Below are 25,288 nucleotides of genomic sequence, written 5' to 3' on the forward strand. Positions count from 1 at the left end.
AGACTAGGGAAATCCTGACTGACCCTTTACCTGGAGTTTACACTGATGGTGTGCATGTCCAGGCCTCGATCCTCACCCTGTCTCCTGTTTTAACCCTAGGCTGATACCTCCGCCCTCCACCCAGTGAAGAGGTAATATTCCAATACCCACAGTTAGCACAGACAAGGATAAAGGAAAATATACACCATGCCGCAGTCACTCAGGAATACACTATAAATGTGCAGGACAAAATAAATACAAATATAGGAAGGAGTAAATAAGACAGAGGAAAATACACCACCAGCAACGAATCTCCAAAAACCAGCTCTCCACTCCAGACCGAGATAACAACGCACAAGACAGAAGCTATAATCGGCGACGCCCAATGAACAGGAGAACTATTTAAAGGCCATGGGAATGGCCCAGGTTCCAATCCGAGGATTAGGTAAATTAACCCCGGAACAGCTAGATAAAATCTAGCAGACGCCAATGAGCAAATAGTGGTCAAAAGCGGAATTACTGCTGTCTGTCGGATGACCTGGTCTGAACAGCGTTCGACATGACAGTATCCCGCCTTCTACGAGGGACCCCAGGGCCCTCACGGCTTATAGGACCCGGCTTGTCTGGATGGCGACGATGAAAAAACCTGACAAGCCGATCCGCATGAATGTCCGAGGCTGGTACCCAGGACCTCTCCTCAGGCCCATAACCACGCCATTGTACCAAGTACTGTAAAGTGCGATGCACTACATGAGAGTCAACCACCTTGGAGACTTCAAACTCCAAATTACCATCCACCAAGACTGGAGGTGGCATAGGTGCTGCATCCACAGAACCCACCACCTTCTTTAGAAGAGACCTGTGGAACACGTTGTGTATCTTATACACCGTAGGGAGCTCCAATCGGTACGCTACTGGGTTAATGACGGCGGTGACCCTAAATGGACCAATAAACCGTGGACCCAATTTAAGGGACGGTATTTTGAGTCTTATGTTTTTTGTGGATAACCACACCCAGTCATCCACACTCAGGTCCAGACCTGGCACACGCCTACTGTCAGCCACACGCTTGTACCTAGCACCCACACTCAACAGGCGCTGCTTAACTCTCCTCCAGACTGATGACAATTGTGTCCCCAACTGGTCCTCCTCCGGAACGCCGGAAGAGCCCCTCTGACTCAAGGTACAAAATTGAGGATGTAGCCCGTAAACACAAAAAAACGGAGACTCCCCAGACGACTCCTGGCGGTGATTATTGATGGCAAACTCAGCCAAAGGAAGAAAGGTAGACCACTCCTCCTGGTTATCAGAGACAAAGCAGCGCAAGTACTGTTCCAAATTTTGGTTCATACGCTCAGTCTGACCATTTGACTGAGGATGAAACGCCGAAGAATGAGATAACTTGATCCCCAGCCGTGAGCAAAATGCTCTCCAAAATTTTGCCACAAACTGAGACCCTCTATCAGACACGATGTCAGACGGAACCCCATGAAGTCTGACCACCTCCTGCACAAATACCTGAGCCAGAGTCTTAGCGTTAGGCAATGAAGGCAAAGACACAAAGTGCGACATTTTAGAAAACGTGTTCCCAGCTGATAAGGGCAAATCAGTGATGAAATCCATGGAGATTTCCGTCCAAGGCTTACTAGGCACCTCAAGAGGAAGTAGTGTGCCAACAGTATGGGAGTGAGGCGTCTTAGCCCTAGCGCATGTGGTACAAGCCGACACGTATGAGACCATGTCCTGTTGGATCTTGGGCCACCAAAACCGACATGACACCAACTCCAAGGTACCTCTAACCCCTGGGTGGCCAGCCAGGACAGCATCATGATGCTCCGCCAAAACCTTTAGGCGGAGATGAAGCGGTAAAAAAGATTTGTTGACGGGAAGCTCAGATGGTACCTCCTCCTGAGCCTCGGCAATCTCAGCCTCAACCTCGGTAGTGAGAGCCGAAACCACAACACCCTTTTGGAGGATGGGTACTGGATTCTCCTGAGGTTCTCCCCCCGGAAAACACCTGGACAGAGCATCCGCCTTAGTGTTTTTAGACCCCGGTCTGTAAGTGACCACAAAATTGAACCGCATGAAAAACAATGCCCAGCGAGCCTGCCTGGGGGACAGATGCTTGGCTGACTCCAAATACAGCAGATTCTTATGATCGGTAATAACAGTAACCTGATGTACTGACCCCTCCAAGAAGTGTCGCCATTCCTCAAAGGCCAACTTAATTGCCAACAACTCCCTGTTGCCGATATCGTAGTTACGTTCGGCAGACAACAGTTTCTTGGAGAAATAGGCGCACGGACGTAAACCACTCAAAGATGAGCCTTGAGATAGTACCGCCCCCACACCAACCTCAGACGCATCGACTTCCACAACAAAGGGTTTAGATACGTCTGGCTGCACAAGAATGGGGGCTGAAACAAAACTGTTCTTAAGAAATTCAAATGCGCGCACAGCAGCCTCAGGCCAAACGGAGAAATTGGTACCCTTTTTAGTCATGTCAGTTAGCAATGATGGAAAAATCCTTGATAAATTTCCTATAGTATTTTACTAAATGATAACCCCAAATTAGTATTTAATAGAGAACCAAACAAGAACTAATTTTAAACAATATCTTTATTTAAACGTATTTAGGATAAACATACCAACACAACCCCTTAAAAAACCCTTCTGTATAAGACAGGGTTAACTATCTGGTCTGCATATATACGGGCAGAGGGATGGGGTACCTATCTGAGATCTAAACCTACACGTCCCTGTGGTGCCCCCTACCTAACTGCGGAGGTTGGCACCCTCTTGAACGCAATATGGCGCCCCCGCTCCTCGACGGCTGACCCTCAATGCCCTATGGGTCCCTAGTGCACAGTGCGTTGTGGATACCTCACACCTGCCCACTCCTAGGGCCAAATATTGTAGACAGTTACCAGATATGATATTTCCACCAAATAACACAATGACAGATAAACTCACTGCCTCTCAAGGCTCAATCAAATACACATGACACACTTAGCCGTCTGTTCTAAGCCTCCTTCACTGGCTATCGCACCCTTAAGTGTCCCTATCAACTCTGCCCTGCCTCACAGCGGAGGTTGGCACCCTCTTGATCGCAAAATGGCGCCCCCGCTCCTCGGCGGCTGTCCCCAGGATGCCCTAAACAGGTCCCTAAAGATAATTGGGCCCGCTGAGGGGAAAGTGCCTATGGGGCTGTGCTGGTGGACTACAATATAAGCATTAAATCATCATATCAGCAGGAGATACATAGTGAATCAGAACATGCTATATGTCAACTCTGTTATTAAATTATTCACACAAGGCCAAGAGAGATGCAGTCTTATAAAGACTGCATCTCTCTTGGCCTTGTGTGAATAACACTTAAGGGTGCGATAGCCAGTGAAGGAGGTTTAGAACAGACGGCTAAGTGTGTCATGTGTATTTGATTGAGCCTTGAGAGGCAGTGAGTTTATCTGTCATTGTGTTATTTGGTGGAAATATCATATCTGGTAACTGTCTACAATATTTGGCCCTAGGAGTGGGCAGGTGTGAGGTATCCACAACGCACTGTGCACTAGGGACCCATAGGGCATTGAGGGTCAGCCGTCGAGGATCGGGGGCGCCATATTGCGTTCAAGAGGGTGCCAACCTCCGCAGTTAGGTAGGGGGCACCACAGGGACGTGTAGGTTTAGATCTCAGATAGGTACCCCATCCCTCTGCCCGTATATATGCAGACCAGATAGTTAACCCTGTCTTATACAGAAGGGTTTTTTAAGGGGTTGTGTTGGTATGTTTATCCTAAATACGTTTAAATAAAGATATTGTTTAAAATTAGTTCTTGTTTGGTTCTCTAAATTTCCTATAGTAGTTAGAAAACCCAAGGAACCGCTGAAGTGCTTTCAGGTTATCAGGCCGTTCCCAATGCAGCACTGCTTGCACCTTAGCGGCGTCCATTTTAAACCCAGAAGCAGACACAATATAACCCAAGAAAGGCAACTCTTGAACAGAAAATACACATTTCTCAAGTTTAGCATACAGCTTATTCTCTCTGACAAGCTGTAACACCTGCCTGACATGATCTAAATGAGCATCACGGTCGCAAGAATATATGAGAAGGTCATCTAGATACACGATAACGAATTTCCCCAAAACATGCGAGAACACATCATTGATGAAATGTTGGAACACTGCAGGTGCGTTAGTCAACCCAAACGGCATCACCAAATTTTCAAAATGACCCTCAGGGGTATTAAAAGCCGTCTTCCACTCATCACCTTGAGGGACTCTTATGAATTTGTACGCCCCCCTGAGGTCAAGCTTGGTAAACCACTTAGCACCTGCCACCGGGTTGAACAAATCTGGTATCAGAGGCATAGGGTATGGATCACGAACCGTAATCTGGTTCAACTCCCTGAAATCCAAACACGGGCGTAATCCGCCATCTTTCTTCTTCACGAAGAAGAACCCTGCTGCCACTGGCGAGGATGACGGCCTGATGTGCCCTTTGCTCAAGCTTTCAGCAATGTAATCTTTTAACGCTTGTCTCTCCGGACCGGAGATGTTAAACATCCTTGCTTTAGGCAATTTGGCCCCTGGTTTAAACCTGATAGAACAGTCATAAGGACGATGCGGCGGCAACTCTGAACAACCCTTCTCAGAGAACACATCCACAAAATCCAGAAGTGACTCCGGAACGCTTGAAGTCACCGCAGCCACACATGTGGCCAGGCAATTCTCCTGGCAGAACTCGCTCCACCGAATTATGTCCTGAGTTTTCCAGTCAATTACCGGGTTGGGCATAGACAACCAAGGAAAACCCAAAACCACCTGAGCAGGAAGATTCCTGAGCACCTTACATGTAACCCGCTCGGAATGTAGAACTCCTATGTGGAGTTTCACCTCAGCCACAAATTCAGTTATCTCCCCCTGAGAGAGAGGAGCAGCATTGATGGTGACCACGCGGATAGGATGAGACAGTTTTTCAATCCTAAAACCTGCTGTGCGCGCAAACTCCTCATCAATGAGATTTGTGGCTGAACCACTATCCACAAAAACAGTAATTGGCAGCTCACTGCCAGCAATAAAAACCTTAGCAGGGAGCATGCATTGAGAAACCACCATGGAGGATATACATAAGCTCAGATTGGTCTCCTCCACACACTCTGAGCTTAGAAGTTTTCCGCCGTTGCGTTTTTCTTAGACAGCAGAGGACAGATGTTAATAAAATGACCAGTTTTACCACAGTAAAAACAGGCTCCCTGCTTCCTGAGCTCAGGGGCTTGACGCTTGACATGTGACACCCCTGCGATTTGCATAGGCTCCGTGCGCTCACTTGCAGCAACCTCACGTGAACCTAAGCCCTCTCCCATAGGCGGTGTTTCATGCTCCCCCTGATGCAAACGGCGATCTATGCGGACAACCAGACTCATGGCGGAATCTAGAGAAGCAGGAGTCTCGTACATCAGAAGGGCTTTTTTAACCCTTCCAGAAATCCCTTGTATAAACTGACTCCGCAATGCTGGATCATTCCATTGTGTATCGATCGCCCAGCGACGAAATTCAGAATAGTAATCCTCTGCAACTCGCTCCACCTGGTGAATAGTGCGTATCTTAGATTCTGCTAGAGCCATTCAGTCAGGTTCATCGTAGATTTTCCTAAGAGAAGAAAAAAAACTCACCACAGAGTCAAATGCAACAGAATCAGATGGCAAAGAAAACGCCCATGCTTGGGGATCCCCGCTTAACAATGACAACACCAGGCCCACACGCTGAGCCTCATTACCTGAGGAGATCGGGCGCATACGGAAATATAGTTTGCAGGCTTCACAAACAGAAACAAATTTACTGCGTTCCCCAGTAAATCTTTCAGGCAAAGGAAATTTAGACTCAGCAACTCCTCCTGTCGCTCCAGCCTGAACATTAGATACTGCTAGTCCCTGTTGCTGCACTGCCCCCCTCAACTCAGTGACCTGTAGGGACAGCGCCTCCAACTGGTGGGTTATGGAAGTCATGGGATCCATGACAAAACACAAAAAAAAGAAACCCCTTTTTTTTGTTGTTGTTGTTGTTGTGCCGATTATAATGTCACGGTGAGACTAGGTGAGCAAGAGCTAATAACCCGGGCCCCTGCAGTTTCCCTCAGACTAGGGAAATCCTGACTGACCCTCTACCTGGAGTTTACACTGATGGTGTGCATGTCCAGGCCTCGAACCTCACCCTGACTTCTGTTTTAACTATAGGCTGATACCTCTGCCCTCCACCCAGTGAAGAGGTAATATTCCAATACCCACAGTTAGCACAGACAAGGATAAAGGAAAATATACACCACACCGCAGTCACTCAGGAATACACTATAAATGTGCAGGGCAAAATAAATACAAATATAGGAAGGAGTAAATAAGACAGAGGAAAATACACCACCAGCAACGAATCTCCAACAACCAACTCTCCACTCCAGACCGAGATAACAACGCACAAGACAGAAGCTATAATCGGCGACGCCCAATGAACAGGAGAACTATTTAAAGGCCATGGGAATGGCCCAGCTTCCAATCTGAGGATTAGGTAAATTAACCCAAAATCTAGCAGACGCCAATGAGCAAATAGTGGTCAAAAGCGGAATTACCACTGTCTGTCGGACGACCTGGTCTGAACAGCATCCGACATGACAATAGCTGCAGCAAGTACAGGACCTTCCTAGAAGGACCAATGAGAGGCTGCTACAAAGCCTGAGCACCTTCAGGACTTTCCTGGAGGACCAATGGATTTAGCTGCAGTATCTGAACATGTGACCCTCGATCTCTACTGAGAAATCTTACTCTGGACGTGCTCAGAACGAGAAAAGCAGGACTTAGTCCCAGAAGCATCTGCTCACCGCTGCCCAGTACTGGCTTCTTTGTACAGAGTCAGACTGAGCGAGACGCTGGGACTAACGTCTCAGCTGAGCAGGCTCCACTGCGGCAGGAGAAGAATGGTGAGACCGCAGTGGAGATGGCCCGAGATTCCCCCTGTGCAGAGGCGGGAACTCGACCCCTAAAACCTATACTGAAAAAGAACTACGAATGAGGTCGATAAATGTAGATATTTCTTACATGCTGCCAAACACAAAATCCAGAATACAATCTGTTATCACATGTTACTGATAGGCCGGGATCACACATATGAGAAATAAGGCCGAGTCTCGCATGTTAATACCCGGCATTGCTGCCGTTACTCAGGAGCAGAGAGTGCGGCTGCATGTATTGCTTTACGGCCGCTCCTGAGTGACGGCGGCAATGCCGGGTATTAACATGCGAGACTCGGCCATATTTCTCACATGTGGGATCCCGGTCATAAATGTGGCTGTGGATTTTCCATGTAAAATCTTGAATCTTGTGTTCAATTCTCTTCAAAAATATTTATCTGTTGAGTTTTCGTAACGGGGAGATCTGTAAGCACCTATGCCTATAAAAATGTAAAATACTGTATGATTGTTAGATAACCCCCTTTAATGTACTATTAGTTATCTAGGACTGAAGAATCAATGATCTATCCTTAGGATGGCTCATCAATATAAGATCGGGTAGATCCAACAGCTGGCATCCCAACAATCAGTTGAAAACTGCTTCAGCAGCAGCGGGCACTAAGTTATGTATGGGGCTGAAAACAATAATCCTGTGCATTGCTTAGTAGTCACTGCCAAGTACTGCAGGTTATCTCCCATTCAAGTGGCAGCGTCTGGAACTAAGCAATGTATAGGATAGAACAAACCACCCTCATACAGTACATTGCTTAGTGTTCATTGCAGAGTACTGCACTTTATCTACCATTTATTTGAATGGGAGCTAAACAGCAGTACATTGCAGCAGCCACTAAGGGTATGTTTCCACGTTCAGGAAACGCTGCGTGTTTGACGCTGCGTAGAGCCGCAGCGTCAAACACGCAGCGTCCAGATGTTATAGCATAGTGGAGGGGATTTTATGAAATCCCATCTCCACTATGCGTGGTAACACGCATCCGGGGCCCTGCGATTCCGGACATGCGGCACGTCTTTTTAGATCGCAGCATGTCCGTTTACCTTGCGGCGCCGCTGCGCCGCCGCATGGTAAAACACAGGGCCCTATGTGTGGGATGCGATGATGCTGGATGTGTGCAATGAACACATTCGGCATCATCGCGACTACAGAAGGGGGCGGAGCTTTGGGCGGAGCAGGTTTGCCGCTCCGTCCAAACAGCCGGCCATCCTGAACGTGGACACGTACCCTAAGCAATATATGAAGGTGCTTTGTCCAGCCATTACTTTGCTTAGTTGCTTAGTTTGGATGCTTCAACTTGAATGGGAAATGAACTGCAGTACTCGGCAGTGACTGCTAAGCGATATATGAGGCTACTTTGTTCTGCATCACACAGTGCTGATATAGGGCTACAATGGCTACTGCTACCTGAATGAGAATTAGTATGCAGTACTGGCCACTGTCACCTGAGTGACTTGGCAGTGACCACTTAGCAATATATGAGGCTTCCCCTCCCTATGGATAGATCATTAATTGTTAAGTAGTGAAAAACCCCTTTAAGTATGGGTAAGATAACCTAATGAAATTCAGTGGTGCTGCAGCCAGAAAGTTGCCAGGACCATGGCACACAAGTTCTAAGATAGATTTTTTTTAAATATACACGCTGATAACTTGCTACATGAAATATGCCAGATTTATCATCAGCATAGTATTATGGCTACACAATCTGTGCCATGGCCAATGCCGCCAAGCAGAAAATAAATTATTTAGAAATATTTACAGAGTTCTTATAAGGTATAGAACAAAAGATATATGCCAGGCTGGTGCGAATTAGTTCATTTATTTCAGGTTTAACCAATGTCAGAAAAGACTTGTAAAAATATTCTGCAGAATTTAATGGTGTGACCTCAGTTTCCATATTTCTAGAAAACCCCCATTAAAACTAGTGGAGAGACTCTATAGTAGGCCAATGACAACAAGGTGTAAGTGAACTGCCTTCTATTTAATTTCATAGACCTTGAATTCTCCCACCCCTATTAAAATGAGTTTGTGTAGACTCTTTGGTTAACTTTAATAACTGTCTGTTATTTTACACTGACTCTATTAATGGCCAGTGTATGAGCAGAGTCTATATAACGCTATGTATGTACATAAATAAAGTGTATTTCCGAGAACACTAAGCTATTTACAAGAAATGGAAATTATGAAAATGTGGTGAGCTGATTGTGGGAGAGATAAGTGGACCTGTGAAAATGTGCTCCCTTTAAATTGGGCGATTGTCAGCCCATAAAGCATTTACATGTGTATAGGTAGATGAAACATTAAGTAGACACCAAAAATATATACAGTATACTGTAACATTACTGATTTAACATTGTTAAACAATCCTCAGAGGTACAGAAATAGCATTCATCAACCACAACCCCTTTCCATCCTATATTTTTGCTTAGATTCTGTAATCCTGATGATGGATAATAATTTTTCTCCATGTTTTTATAGTGCACCATATTTATTCCCACCATGAAGCCTATATAAAGTCTCATTGCTTCTTCATGGCATGAGAACATTCTTCATTTGGAAAACATTCTTCAACTGGATGTATGACGGGTTTCAAAGGCTATTTCCTTGCTAAGAAACAGGCAATTAATTGAGAAATTATTAAGTTACTTTTGAATTACAGAGAATACTATACAGTATAAAAATTATACAGAGTAATACCAAAGATATCATCAGTCAAAGTCTTCTACCACTCAAATCACTGCACAAGGTCTTTAAATCAAGGAACATTTCACTGTCAATGAAGATCCATGGGATAACGTCTCTTGGCGGAGAGTGACATGCCAAGGTGAGCAGCTTTTAAGCTGCAATGTTCCTCATGGAAAATATGCAAGATTTGGGTTTTGGCTTTTATCCTAAGTCATGTGACCAGGTTCATTAGAGAGTCGATGTTGACTTTTAGGATTGCTTCTTTCTATAGGTGGCACTAGAGTTCTAGTCCTCTTCCTCTCTGAAGAGACACTGTTGATGAAGTCACAACTCACACATAGTTTGGTCTTTTCTGTGGTAATATAAAGATGCAAAACCTGTAAGATAAAGAAACAAGGCAGAAGAAGAGTCAACACCTTCAAAATATGATGCTGAATAAGGATGTTATAATAATAATAAAATAATTTTTATTTCTATAGGGCCAACATATTCCACAGCACTTTACGTTTCAGAGGTGACTTGTTCAGAGAGTAAATACATTACAGAGCAACACATAATTCAACAGATACCAAGAGGCATGAGGGCCCTGCTCACAAGATTACAATATACAGTACCGTATATACTCGAGTATAAGCCGACCCGAGTATAAGCCGACCCCCCTAATTTTGCCACAAAAAACTGGGAAAACTTATTGACTCGAGTATAAGCCTAGGGTGGAAAATGCAGCAGCTACCGGTGAATTTCAAAAATAAAAATAGATGCTCCATACCGTTCATTATGGCCCCATAGATGCTCCATATAAAGCTGTGCCACATATAATGCTCTGCACCGTTCATTATGGCCCCATAGATGCTCCACATAAAGCTGTGCCATATATAATGCTCTGCACCGTTCATTATGGCCCGATAGATACTCCATATAAAGCTGTGCCACATATAATGCTCTGCACCGGTTTTTTATGGCCCCATAGATGCTCCACATAAAGCTGTGCCACATATAATGCTCTGCACCGTTCATTATGGCCCCATAGATGTGCCATAGAAAGTTGTGCCCCATAGACAATGCTCTGCACCGTTCATTGTTGCCCCATAGATGTGCCATAGAAAGCTGTGCCCCATATACAATGCTCTGCACCATTCATTGTTGCCCCATAGATGTGCCATAGAAAGCTGTGCCCCATATACAATGCTCTGCACCGTTCATTATTGCCCCATAGATGTGACATAGAAAGCTGTGCCCCATCTATAATGCTGCTGCTGCAATAAAAAAAAAAATGACATACTCACCTCTCTTGCTTGCAGCTCCTCAGCGTCCCGTCTCGGCGTCTCTCTGCACTGACTGTTCAGGCAGAGGGCGGCGCGCAGATTAGTGCGTCATCGCGCCCTCTGACCTGAACAGTCAGAGCAGAGAGACGGGAAGATGGAGCGGTGCCCGGCGTGTGGAACGCGGTCAGGTAACTATGACATACTTACCTGCTCCCGGCGTCCCTGGCTCCTTATCCCGGACAGATGGTCTCCAGGTGCCGCAGCCTCTTCCTCTGTCAGCGGTCACCGTTACCGCTGATCAGAGGAATGAATATGCGGCTCCACCCCTATGGGAGTGGAGTCCATATTCATAACTTTAATGAGCGGTCCCACGTGACCGCTGAACATGGGACGAGCTGCAGCACCGAAGACCGTGGGATGGGCAGGGGGAGCGCCAGGAGCGCTGGGACTAGGTGAGTATGCAACAGTCCTCTCTCCCCCTCACCCGCCGACCCCACCGCCGATCATGATTTGAGTATAAGCCGAGAGGGGCACTTTCAGCCCAAAAATTTGGGCTGAAAATCTCGGCTTATACTCGAGTATATACGGTATGTAGGACAAACGGTAAATGGTAAAAAGTGCTTTCATTGTATGGTCTAGCCATCAATATAATAAATAAGATATGTACATAATGCTGCATGAACCGGTCACCAACCAGTATCTGCACAGTACAGGCACAAATGGCTATTAAGTACATGGAGGGTGTTTAAACCGGTGCTACGAGGGTCCGTAAACAGATGCTACGAGGGTCCTCATTTGGAAGAAAATTTTGTAAGGGCAAAATGGGGCTAGTTATATAAGTGAGGTGAGGTAAAAGACCAGTCTAAAGAAATGTGTTATTAGGCCAAGATTAAAACTGTTGGTATTGGGAATTAATCAAATTGTCCTGGACAGTAGTTTCCAGAGAATTGGTGCAGCACGCAACAAATCTTAAAGATGGGAGACGGAGCTTCGGATTATTGAGAATGTTAGCCTTATGTCATTAGCAGAACAAAGGGCATGGGTATGGTGATGAAAAGAGATAATGAAAGAGAAGTAAGGTGATGATAAACTGTGGAGCGCTTGTGGGAGAGAATGATAAGTATATTTTGGACCCTCTAGCAGATGGGCAACCAGTGCAATGACTCGCACATGGAAGAGCCATCGATGTAGTGGTTGGAAAGGAATATGATCCTGACTGCTGCCTTGAGGATGGATTGGAAGGAGGAGAGTTTAGTAAAAGGTAGATCAATTGTAGAGAGTTGCAATAGTCCACATGAGAATCAGTAAGAGCAACAGCAAGAGATTTTGCAGAGTCAAAGGTAAGAAAAGATTCAATTCTAAAGAGGTTTTTGTAGTTTAGGTGACATGAGTGAGCGAGTGATTGGTTGCAGGGGGAGAATGAAAGATCTGAATCTTCATGTATAGGACAGTTAGTAAGTTGTGAAAGGCCAAGAGAGAGGAAGTTAGAGATAAAAGGTGAGCTGAAGATGTTGAGATGGCATCACCAATGGGGATGTTAAAAGCCCCATGATTAGAGTGGGAATTAGTGTAGAAACCAGCTGGCAAAGTGATAGGAATTGACGGGTGAGGTCCGGTGGGTGAAACACAACCATCACTCACAGGGAGAAGGGCCAGAATAGTCTAATAATGTGGACATCAAAAGAAGAGAAAATAAGAGAGGGTACACAGGGATAACCTGCAAGAAACATTGAGTTGACAGGTGTAGACCAACACCTCCACCTGGTCTGTTGATAGGTCTGAGGTTATGTGAAAAATATAGGCAACAATACAATAGACCAGCAAAGGAGGTGTGTCTGACTGCTGGATCCAGGTTTCAGTGAGTGCCAGAAGGGAATTTGAAAGACAAAAGTCATGGTCATAGGAATTTGTTACAGGCTGACCTTGGGTTCCAGAGGGTACAATTAAAAAATACAGAAGGCATGTAAAGATTATTAATGAGTAGTGTTGAGCATTCCGATACTGCAAGTATCGGGTATCGGCCGATACTTGCTGTATCGGAATTTCCGATACCGAGATCCGATACTTTTGTGGTATCGGGTATCGGGTATCGCAACAACATTAATGTAATAATGTGTAAAAAAGAGAATTAAAATAAAAAATATCGCTATACTCACCTGTCCGACGCAGCCGGGACCTCAGCGAGGGAACCGGCAGCGTTGTTTGTTTAAATTTCGCGCTTTTACTTGGTTACGTGAAGTCCCGGCTTGTGATTGGTCAGGGCGGCCATGTTGCCGGGACGCGGACCAATCACAGCAAGCCGTGACGAAATTACGTCACGGCTTGCTGTGATTGGTCCGCGTCCCGGCAACATGGCCGCCATTAACCAATCACAAGCCGTGACGTCACGGGAGGCTGGACATGCGCGTATTTTGAAAAGCGCGCGTGTCCAGCCTCCAGTGACGTCCCGGCAACATGGCCGCCATTAACCAATCACAAGCCGGGACGTCACGGGAGGCTGGACATGCGCGTATTTTGAAAAGCGCGCGTGTCCAGCCTCCAGTGACGTCCCGGCAACATGGCCGCCATTAACCAATCACAAGCCGGGACGTCACGGGAGGCTGGACATGCGCGTATTTTGAAAAGCGCGCGTGTCTAGCCTCCCGTGACGTCACGGCTTGTGATTGGTTAATGGCGGCCATGTTGCCGGGACGCGGACCAATCACAGCAAGCCATGACGTAATTTCGTCACGGCTTGCTGTGATTGGTCCGCGTCCCGGCAACATGGCCGCCCTGACCAATCACAAGCCGGGACCTCACGTAACCAAGTAAAAGCGCGAATTTTAAACAAACAATGCTGCCGGTTCCCTCGCTGAGGTCCCGGCTGCGTCGGACAGGTGAGTATAGCAATATTTTTTATTTTAATTCTTTCTTTTACACATTAATATGGTTCCCAGGGCCTGAAGGAGAGTTTCCTCTCCTTCAGACCCTGGGAACCATCAGGAATACCGTCCGATACCTGAGTCCCATTGACTTGTATTGGTATCGGGTATCGGTATCGGATTGGATCCGATACTTTGCCGGTATCGGCCGATACTTTCCGATACCGATACTTTCAAGTATCGGACGGTATCGCTCAACACTATTAATGAGGTTTACAGTGTTTCTAAGATGAGCAGGGAAGGAGTTAAACTTACTATTACAAGAAGGGCCAAGGTTAGGAGAGATATCTCCTGCAACTAGGATAAGGAGATTAGAGAGAGTGAACAGATGGATCTGTGAAAAATGAGGAAAGAGTGTGAGAGCTGTACATAGGAGAGGAGGTGATGAAGGGGCTGATATGGATGGAGCATGCAGACTGTGTGAAATGGCAATAGATATGAGTGACTGCAGCAGATAGAACATAAATGAGACAAATAAATAGGGTGAATACATTTTTCAGTACAAAAAAACTGGGCACAAGTTTGTTTAAATTGCTTGGATGTCTTACCTGTCTCCTGCCCTGTCCAACTGTCATGCTTAACTGACCTGGCACTTTGCAAAATATGGCACGCCGATAAAATCTGCATAAATCCCCACCTACACAAAATGTCCCACTGCACATCCATGCATGTTATCAATACTAAGAACAAACAGGTCACCAAGCTACGACTTGCCTTCTTTGCACATATATGAAGAAAGCAATCATTGGAGAAGGACATCATGGTCAGAAGAATAGAACGAACAAGGCAAAAATGAAGACCAGCAACTCAATGGCTTAATACTATCAAAATTATGAACCTAGTGGACCTATCTAGGCTTGAACAAGAGCATTCATCCATCAAGTCCCATGGCTTGAGATTGACCTGAAAGCCATTAAAACAAAAATAAAAGTCGTGTACATATGATGGGAAACACAGCACATTACAAAAGTTATAGAAGGTCTCTAATGCAATACGACTACATACAGTTGATAGCAGAACTAATGTAAAAGAAAGTGCTCTTTTTCCTCGCTCTGTGACAGTTTGAAAGTTTTGTGAGAATGCAGTTATATTTCACCCCTTTCTGACATTTTATACACATGTATGACACGTCATGTGTGGATATGTGGAGAAAGCTCAGCTCCATACATGTACAGTTGGTTCCATCTGTATTATATAAACAGCACCTGCCTCTACAGCAGAGATCCAAGATTGCTCTCCTATATAACTTCTGAGATGCCGCTATCAGTCCCCAACAGCAGCATTTAGGTGGTTAGATTCTGGGGGGAAAGGTACATTTGGTAGCCAATCAGGAATTGCAGGTTGCCTATAATGTTTCCATAGTTTCTGGGACCTGCTGAAGGCCTCCGTCACAGACATATTGGTACTCCTTTAGGGGATCATTAAGAACAATAAACTGCAATGTTTAGATATTGTACTTCTCCGTACAAGCATTCAAGTGTTTGTATGTTCAAGACCCGTAAAAGGAATTAAAAAAGTAACAAATAGATTTTTTTTTAAATACTAAAACAACAAATACATTTTAAAAGATTAAATAATTCCCTTTAGCCCAAAATAAAAAAAATGAATGAAAAAATAGGCATACTTGTAAATGTGTGGAAAGAAAATTAGAAAGTTTATTTAAAATTGTAACTAAATTTCCGCCAACCTAGAATGACTGACAGCTCCTCAGTATCCCTCCTGGGGCTGAGATCTCACACTCCTCTGTACAAGCTGCAGTGGTCAGCCAGGCTGGGTGGATGGAGACTTGGACTCACGTTATTCGGGATATTATCAACATTATTTATAGTTATTATAATTACAAAATGCTTGCAAAAGCAACTATGCAAATTCATTGTTATAAAAGGGGTTGTCCTCTTTCAGATAATCTTGCTCCCCAGGTTCAGTTTGTTATAAAACAACAAAATGGGCACTTTACTCACTGTCCATGGGTTCAGCGCTGAGTTTAGGGTGCTTCTCCTGGTGTCTAGTACTGGCTTTGGCCTTAACATCCTGTTGACAGCATGGTAAGCAGTCTGCGAGCGCAGCAGTATTGAGGGGAGTGTTCTATCTACACAGGAAGGTATGATTTATAACAATCTGGGCATAGGGTAAAACCGTTTCTGAAAGGGAAAAATGCGTTTAATAATTTTCACATTCTCAAGAACACAAGGATTTTAAATGTTATAGTTTTCCGCTTATTGCCTTAATACCAGTCACATCTGCAGTCTATGAATGGTGGCCGCTCTCTAAGGCAAGGAGCACAGCTCATGCGACTCTTTGCTACAAAGCCTCCAAGCTTTGCTCTGTACCTTGATGGATCTTTTCGGTTGTTGCAGAGGTAACATTGCCTCTGCTTGCGGCATCTGAGAGTGCACAGTCTGTAACAGCAGCGCATAGGCCACAAGGGCACTATTTTGCCGCAAGTCATATTTTTTCTACAGGTTTTTGGCAATTTCTGAAGATGAAATGGCATGGAAAGAAAGCTTCACCTGTAAATACCTCAGGGCTAAAAACTGCACAGGTAAGCATAGTCTATGTGACTAAAGGAAGGGGACAGTGCGATGTGGGTATATAATAAGATCATGTCCCTATGACAATTCTGAACTGCTGAAACACAGGAGAAGTGTTAGTATTGGGACATAGAAGTAAACACCAAGCAACATATTTGTCATGCATTTACCCTATCTGACTTCAAAAGAAAATATTTCCTACAATGTGAGAAAACTTGAAGTGAAATCCAAACATCCAGTATCTGGTGTGCATCTGCTCAGCATGTTACCAACGAATAGCACAAACCAATGTGTTATATCTTACTCATCAGCATGTGCTACATCCGAGGTACATCTGGGCGTAAGAACATCACTGAAGGGATGAGATATAGGAGAGCAGCTGTAACCGACCTCACCACCTCCATTATCTACTATTAATCCGCCTCCGAATGACGAGGACACCTTTTGTGATAGAAAAATGACACTGCAGCAAAATATATTAATAAGAGTGCTACAATAACATATCTAAAATTCACATCAATTATCATAAACAATTTTTTATTCAAAGGAGCCAAAGGACTTCAGGATTTTCATTCACTTTTCTGGTAGTAAGAAGTACTTCAGAAAAATACCTGCAAAAATTCAGCAAAAATGCAAAATGTGCACACAGCCTTAGGGTGTGTGAACACAACATGTTCTTCAGATGGATACACTCTGTAACCAGCCTGAAAGTAAATGCTAAAGAGAATGATCATGTCCAGTGCAGTGTGAAAAGACTATGCATATATTCAATATTTTGACCTTCTTTTAACCATTACTGTTTCCAAAAATGCCATGCGGGTAAAATACAGTTAAGTCCATATATATTTGGACAGAGACGACATTTTTCTAATTTTGGTTATAGACATTACCACAATGAATTTTAAACAAAACAATTCAGATGCAGTTGAAGTTCAGACTTTCAGCTTTCATTTGAGGGTATCCACATTAAAATTGGATGAAGGGTTTAGGAGTTTCAGCTCCTTAACATGTGCCACCCTGTTTTTAAAGGGACCAAAAGTAATTGGACAATTGACTCCAAGGCTATTTCATGGACAGGTGTGGGCAATCCCTTCATTATGTCATTCTCAATTAAGCAGATAAAAGGCTTGGAGTTGATTTGAGGTGTGGTGCTTGCATTTGGAAGGTTTTGCTGTGATGTAAACATGCGGTCAAAGGAGCTCTCCATGCAGGTGAAATAAGCCATCCTTAAGCTGCGAAAACAGAAAAAACCCATCCGAGAAATTCATTAAAAAAATTCATTGTGGTAATGTCTATAACCAAAATTAGAAAAATGTCTCTGTCCAAATATATTATTATTATTATTTATTATTATTATTTATTTATATAGCACCATTAATTCCATATTGCTGTACATGAGAAAGGGGTTACATACAGAGTTATAGATATATATGGACTTAACTGTAAGTGACTTGACCATTCTTCTGGTGGCTTTCACTTGGAAGCTGCTCACTAGTTTATTCAATACAAGTTAAATAAAAAGCCAAAGATGTTGCAAAAAATATCCGAAAAAAAAATGCTAAAAAAAGACACTTCAGGATAAAAGACTCCGGCATGTCCTGGAGCATATTCCTCTTGAATTACCCACAGGGTTCGCACATGTTTAAAAAACAGTGTGTGCACATACCCCTAGAGCAGGGGTGAAACAAAGCTAAAAAAGAGAAGAAATGTATGCCTTTGCTGTGACGGAAGGCACCATCCCCACTTCCAAGTAATATGAATTCTAACTATTCTTCAGACTTTCAGAGTCTTTACGTTGGCAGATCCTTCGCCAATGTCACCTGTTCAGGATGCAGATAGTAATTCTGTACAGGTTTCTGGGAATTGTATATGCAGCCATGCAGAAGGAGTCATGGAGCCCCCCATAGATCTCTGACATGGTTGGTCTTAGTTAAGTACAATTTTTTGATTTACAAGTGTGACACCCCAGGAGTTCGGTTGTCAAAGTGGTATTGCCTTCCTCACGGGGAGGGTGATGCCATGCTTTGAAGCCAGGAAGATCCCTTTAACAGGTAGCACGTACACACAACACTTTTCTGACTCCAGGCCAGAAGGGGGAGCTCTGATCCAGTTTGTGGGTGGCTTCCCTATATTTTCAGGCTGGAGGAGGAGTTAGAGTTCAGTCTGTCAGAGAGGAGTAAGGAGTGAGGAGTGAAAAGCTGGGGCAGTACAGACACGTTGTTCTGCAGCTCCTGGAAAGAGAAGAGAGGAACAGAGCAGCCTGTGAGAGACTGAGAGGGGAGAAGAGGCAAAGGAGAGGAAAGTTACTGGGAGTGGAGCTGCAAGAGGGCTCACTCCAGAATCGGCACAAGTAACCGGAAGCTGGAATTCCGAGGTTGTGGGGGTAACTGTATGCTCCACAGCAGAAACCGTCGGGCAGGAGATTTCAAGTCACCTGTCCACCATTACATCCGAAGGCACAGCAGCATATAGAGCCCGGAGTCGCCGCAAGTAGGGACACCTGTAAAAAGGCTCGAGTTTCCTGCCATACGGATATTGTCCTACTAATAGGACAGAGAGAGAAAGAGAGGACCTTGTGTGAAGCCTTAGGCAGCAAGGGACTTATACCACAGCGCAGTAAGGAAGGCTTCCAACCCCACCTGGCCAGGGGGATTCCGAATCACTTCCAAGCTGGCCGAACCTCACCATCACCTGTGATCCGTATCCTGGACTGTGGCTGCATACTACCAGTAAAAGATAAAAAGACTGCGACCTTGTGATCTCCAATTCTTTCCTGCACTTCACCATCAATAATCCTTACCAAAAACACCGGGAGCCCTGGGGACTAAGTTCTACCTATGGGGAATTATACCACCTCTGCTGCATACCATCATCCCCAGAGGACCCCTTTAAGCAGCGTCGGCCATCCCTGGCCGAATACCACTGGTGGCGTCACGAACACTACTACCACAGATTTTACTCTAATATACTTTTCCCCTTTTATTGGATGCCCAGGGCCACGGACCGGGTCACTGCCACCGTGACACATCTCTTTAAGAACCGGCCCAGTTCCCATGGTCCTAGCGGGTGCTCCACAAGCAACATTATTCAGTGCCATTTAGCAGTTTAGGTACTGTACATGCAGCAGTGCTGAAGTAGTCATCCATCTAAAGCCCCCATCAATCACTAATATGATTGTACTTAGAGAAGTATAATTTTTATAAGCAAAAGCAGCATTTTCAGTTTTTTCCTCAGAGGGTGACTTTAAATAAAGTAATAAAAACACTTAATAAAAACAATTTTTCAAATTGATGCTTATTAAAGGTGTATTCTCAGAATGGAAAGTTATCCCTTATTTATAGGGTAGGAGATAACTTACTGATCGCTGGGGATCCAAAAACAATCCCAAGAATTCTCTGCAGAGCCACATATTGTATGAGTGGAGGTTCGCATGCTCAACCTCTGCTCAATTCTTTGTCTATGGAACTGCTGTAGATAGAGGTGCATTATACCTGGCTTTCTTCAGCCATCCTGTAGTCAATGAATGGAGCATGCACACCTCCACTCTATTCAAGACGGAGCTCTGGAGAGCGCCAATCTCAAGCTCCAAAATCCCATTCTTGACCATGCTGGGCGATCTCAATAGATATGGGATAACGACTGATTCCATGAATAACCCTTTAAGTAACTTCAGAAGGCATAACTAGCAAGTGAATGTAATTTATATTAAATCCAAATGTGTCACAACACCGACCAGCCGAACTATACAGTGATTCGCGAGTCTATATAGTGAGTTATTGTATATACAACCTTTTGTAGATCTAACTAAATGCTGAAATCTGCAATCCCTGGCTTTCAATCTTAGGGCCCCAAAACTCTGCATAAGGATTTAGCAATGTAATATAAATGGCACTATTGTTAAACCCAGCTGCAAGGTCCATGAAATTTGAAAGGTGTTGTTGCCTACCTCAATTTTTCTAGCAATTTCAGTTGGCAATACACTGTTAAATAGTCAGTATAAGTACTGTGTGTGGAAGGGTGTTAGCCACATTATGTCAGTGTATTTATATCAAAGGAGATGAATGCATACTTTCCTGCAATCCCTATGTGAGCCGTTTAATGTTTCTGGCATTATACCTCACATAAGTGTTTAATATAATTTGGCGGTCCGCAGGCCAGGATATAATTCGAGATATCACTTATTACCAATACTGAGTGATTTACCATAGTTTGTGATAATGATAGAACAGAATATACTTTACAGTTATCCTCCATCGAGGGAGAATATGGGACTAGAGATATAGAATCGTGGTTTCCATCTCCAATATTTAAGCTGTCTGGAACAATGCCCTGTTTTCTTAAGGGGCGTAGCACCAAAATTTTATAGGCATGCAAAGCAAACATTTGAAAATGTACTTGATTCTCTGTCTACAGTTTTTATAGCTACGACACAAAGGATATATTTAATAAATGGAATAGTAACTGTTCACAACTCGCAAACATTCAGACTCTGCCACTGTTAGAAAAATGTATTCTAAGGAATCTTTGTACGAGTTGGGATTAGGGTTGAGCGAAACGGGTCGATCTTTTTCAAAAGTCGCCGACTTTTGGCTAAGTCGGCGTCTCATGAAACCGGATCCGACCCCTGTGCTTGTCGGCCATGCGGTACGCGACTTTCGCGCCAAAGTCGCGTTTCAATGACGCGAAAAGCGCCATTTCTCAGCCAATGAAGGTGAACGCAGAGTGTGGGCAGCGTGATGACATAGATCCTGGTCCCCACCATCTTAGAGAAGGGCATTGCAGTGATTGGCTTGCTGTCTGCGGCGTCACAGGGGCTATAAAGGGGCGTTCCCGCCGACCGCCATCTTACTGCTGCTGATCTGAGCTTAGGGAGAGGTTGCTGCCGCTTTGTCAGAAGCAGGGAGAGCGTTAGGCAGGGTCCACTAACCACCAAACCGCTTGTGCTGTAGCGATTTCCACTGTCCAACACCACCTTCGGTGTGCAGGAACAGTGGAAGCTATTTTTTTTTTTTTTTTTCCTCAGCGCTGTAGCTCATTGGGCTGCCCTAGAAGGCTCCGTGATAGCTGTATTGCTGTGTGTACGCCACTGTGCAAACCAACTGCTTTTTTCAAAGCACATATCCTCTTGTTCCTTTCTGCACAGCTATCTTTTTTGTTTGTCCACACTTTTTATTTAATTTGTGCATCAGTCCACTCCTATTGCTGCCTGCCATACCTGGCTTAGATTACTGCAGGGAGATAGTAATTGTAGGACAGTCCCTGTTTTTTTTTTTTTTTGTGGGAGATTAAGATTGGCATTTCTGCTACAGTGCCATCCCTGTGTGTGCCATCTCTCACTGAGTGGGCCATAGAAAGCCTATTTATTTTTTCCGTGATTTGTGTTCTAAATTCTACCTCAACACAAAAACACTACATCAATCAGTGGTAGAAAAATATTGGCCTCAGTCAGGGCTTGTGTGCCACTGCTGTGTGTGCTATCTCTCATTCAGTGGGCTATAGAAAGCCTATTTATTTATTTATTTTTTTTCTTATTATTTGGTTTCTAAAGTCTCCCTGAAAAAAAAAAAAAAAAAAAAAACAGTGGGAGAGTAATATTGCCCTTTCAGCTTGTGTGCCAGTCTTGACTCCTGGGTGTGCCACCTCTCTCTCATTCAGTGGGCCATAGAAAGCCTATTTATTTTTTTGGTTTTTTTAATATTATTTGGTTTCTAAAGTCTCCCTGAAAATAATAAAAAAAAAACTTAAAAAAACAGTGGGAGAGTAATATTGCCCTTTCAGCTTGTGTGCCAGTCTTGACTCCTGGGTGTGCCACCTCTCTCATTCAGTGGGCCATAGAAAGCCTATTTATTTATTTTTTTAAATATTATTGGGATTCTAAAGTCTCCCTTAAAAAACAAAAAATACATAAAAAAACAGTGGGAGAGTAATATTGCCCTTTCAGCTTGTGTGCCAGTCTTGACTCCTGGGTGTGCCACCTCTCTCATTCAGTGGGCCATAGAAAGCCTATTTATTTATTTTTTTAAATATTATTGGGATTCTAAAGTCTCCCTTAAAAAACAAAAAATACATAAAAAAACAGTGGGAGAGTAATATTGCCCTTTCAGCTTGTGTGCCAGTCTTGACTCCTGGGTGTGCCACCTCTCTCATTCAGTGGGCCATAGAAAGCATTTTTTTTTTCCTTGATTTGTGTTCTAAAATCTACCTCAACACAAAAACACTACATCAATCAGTGGTAGAAAAATATTGGCCTCAGTCAGGGCTTGTGTGCCACTGCTGTGTGTGCTATCTCTCATTCAGTGGGCTATAGAAAGCCTATTTATTTATTTATTTTTTTTCTTATTATTTGGTTTCTAAAGTCTCCCTGAAAAAAAAAAAAAAAAAACAAACAGTGGGAGAGTAATATTGCCCTTTCAGCTTGTGTGCCAGTCTTGACTCCTGGGTGTGCCACCTCTCTCTCATTCAGTGGGCCATAGAAAGCCTATTTATTTTTTTGGTTTTTTTAATATTATTTGGTTTCTAAAGTCTCCCTGAAAATAAAAAAAAAAAACTTAAAAAAACAGTGGGAGAGTAATATTGCCCTTTCAGCTTGTGTGCCAGTCTTGACTCCTGGGTGTGCCACCTCTCTCATTCAGTGGGCCATAGAAAGCCTATTTATTTTTTTGGTTTTTTTAATATTATTTGGTTTCTAAAGTCTCCCTGAAAATAATAAAAAAAAAACTTAAAAAAACAGTGGGAGAGTAATATTGCCCTTTCAGCTTGTGTGCCAGTCTTGACTCCTGGGTGTGCCACCTCTCTCATTCAGTGGGCCATAGAAAGCCTATTTATTTTTTTTTTAAATATTATTGGGTTTCTAAAGTCTCCCTTAAAAAACAAAAAATACATAAAAAAACAGTGGGAGAGTAATATTGCCCTTTCAGCTTGTGTGCCAGTCTTGACTCCTGGGTGTGCCACCTCTCTCATTCAGTGGGCCATAGAAAGCCTATTTTTTTTTTTTTTAAATATTATTGGGATTCTAAAGTCTCCCTTAAAAAACAAAAAATACATAAAAAAACAGTGGGAGAGTAATATTGCCCTTTCAGCTTGTGTGCCAGTCTTGACTCCTGGGTGTGCCACCTCTCTCATTCAGTGGGCCATAGAAAGCATTTTTTTTTTCCTTGATTTGTGTTCTAAAATCTACCTCAACACAAAAACACTACATCAATCAGTGGTAGAAAAATATTGGCCTCAGTCAGGGCTTGTGTGCCACTGCTGTGTGTGCTATCTCTCATTCAGTGGGCTATAGAAAGCCTATTTATTTATTTATTTTTTTTCTTATTATTTGGTTTCTAAAGTCTCCCTGAAAAAAAAAAAAAAAAACAAACAGTGGGAGAGTAATATTGCCCTTTCAGCTTGTGTGCCAGTCTTGACTCCTGGGTGTGCCACCTCTCTCTCATTCAGTGGGCCATAGAAAGCCTATTTATTTTTTTGGTTTTTTTAATATTATTTGGTTTCTAAAGTCTCCCTGAAAATAATAAAAAAAAAACTTAAAAAAACAGTGGGAGAGTAATATTGCCCTTTCAGCTTGTGTGCCAGTCTTGACTCCGGGGTGTGCCACCTCTCTCATTCAGTGGGCCATAGAAAGCCTATTTATTTTTTTTTTAAATATTATTGGGTTTCTAAAGTCTCCCTTAAAAAACAAAAAATACATAAAAAAACAGTGGGAGAGTAATATTGCCCTTTCAGCTTGTGTGCCAGTCTTGACTCCTGGGTGTGCCACCTCTCTCATTCAGTGGGCCATAGAAAGCCTATTTATTTTTTTTTTAAATATTATTGGGATTCTAAAGTCTCCCTTAAAAAACAAAAAATACATAAAAAAACAGTGGGAGAGTAATATTGCCCTTTCAGCTTGTGTGCCAGTCTTGACTCCTGGGTGTGCCACCTCTCTCATTCAGTGGGCCATAGAAAGCATTTTTTTTTTCCTTGATTTGTGTTCTAAAATCTACCTCAACACAAAAACACTACATCAATCAGTGGTAGAAAAATATTGGCCTCAGTCAGGGCTTGTGTGCCACTGCTGTGTGTGCTATCTCTCATTCAGTGGGCTATAGAAAGCCTATTTATTTATTTATTTTTTTTCTTATTATTTGGTTTCTAAAGTCTCCCTGAAAAAAAAAAAAAAAAAAAAAAACAGTGGGAGAGTAATATTGCCCTTTCAGCTTGTGTGCCAGTCTTGACTCCTGGGTGTGCCACCTCTCTCTCATTCAGTGGGCCATAGAAAGCCTATTTATTTTTTTGGTTTTTTTAATATTATTTGGTTTCTAAAGTCTCCCTGAAAATAAAAAAAAAAAGCTTAAAAAAACAGTGGGAGAGTAATATTGCCCTTTCAGCTTGTGTGCCAGTCTTGACTCCTGGGTGTGCCACCTCTCTCATTCAGTGGGCCATAGAAAGCCTATTTATTTTTTTGGTTTTTTTAATATTATTTGGTTTCTAAAGTCTCCCTGAAAATAATAAAAAAAAAACTTAAAAAAACAGTGGGAGAGTAATATTGCCCTTTCAGCTTGTGTGCCAGTCTTGACTCCTGGGTGTGCCACCTCTCTCATTCAGTGGGCCATAGAAAGCCTATTTATTTTTTTAAAAAAATATTATTGGGTTTCTAAAGTCTCCCTTAAAAAACAAAAAATACATAAAAAAACAGTGGGAGAGTAATATTGCCCTTTCAGCTTGTGTGCCAGTCTTGACTCCTGGGTGTGCCACCTCTCTCATTCAGTGGGCCATAGAAAGCCTATTTATTTATTTTTTTAAATATTATTGGGATTCTAAAGTCTCCCTTAAAAAACAAAAAATACATAAAAAAACAGTGGGAGAGTAATATTGCCCTTTCAGCTTGTGTGCCAGTCTTGACTCCTGGGTGTGCCACCTC

This window comes from Ranitomeya variabilis, chromosome 1, assembly GCF_051348905.1.
Source record: "Ranitomeya variabilis isolate aRanVar5 chromosome 1, aRanVar5.hap1, whole genome shotgun sequence".
In the NCBI taxonomy this organism is placed as follows: Eukaryota; Metazoa; Chordata; class Amphibia; order Anura; family Dendrobatidae; genus Ranitomeya; species Ranitomeya variabilis.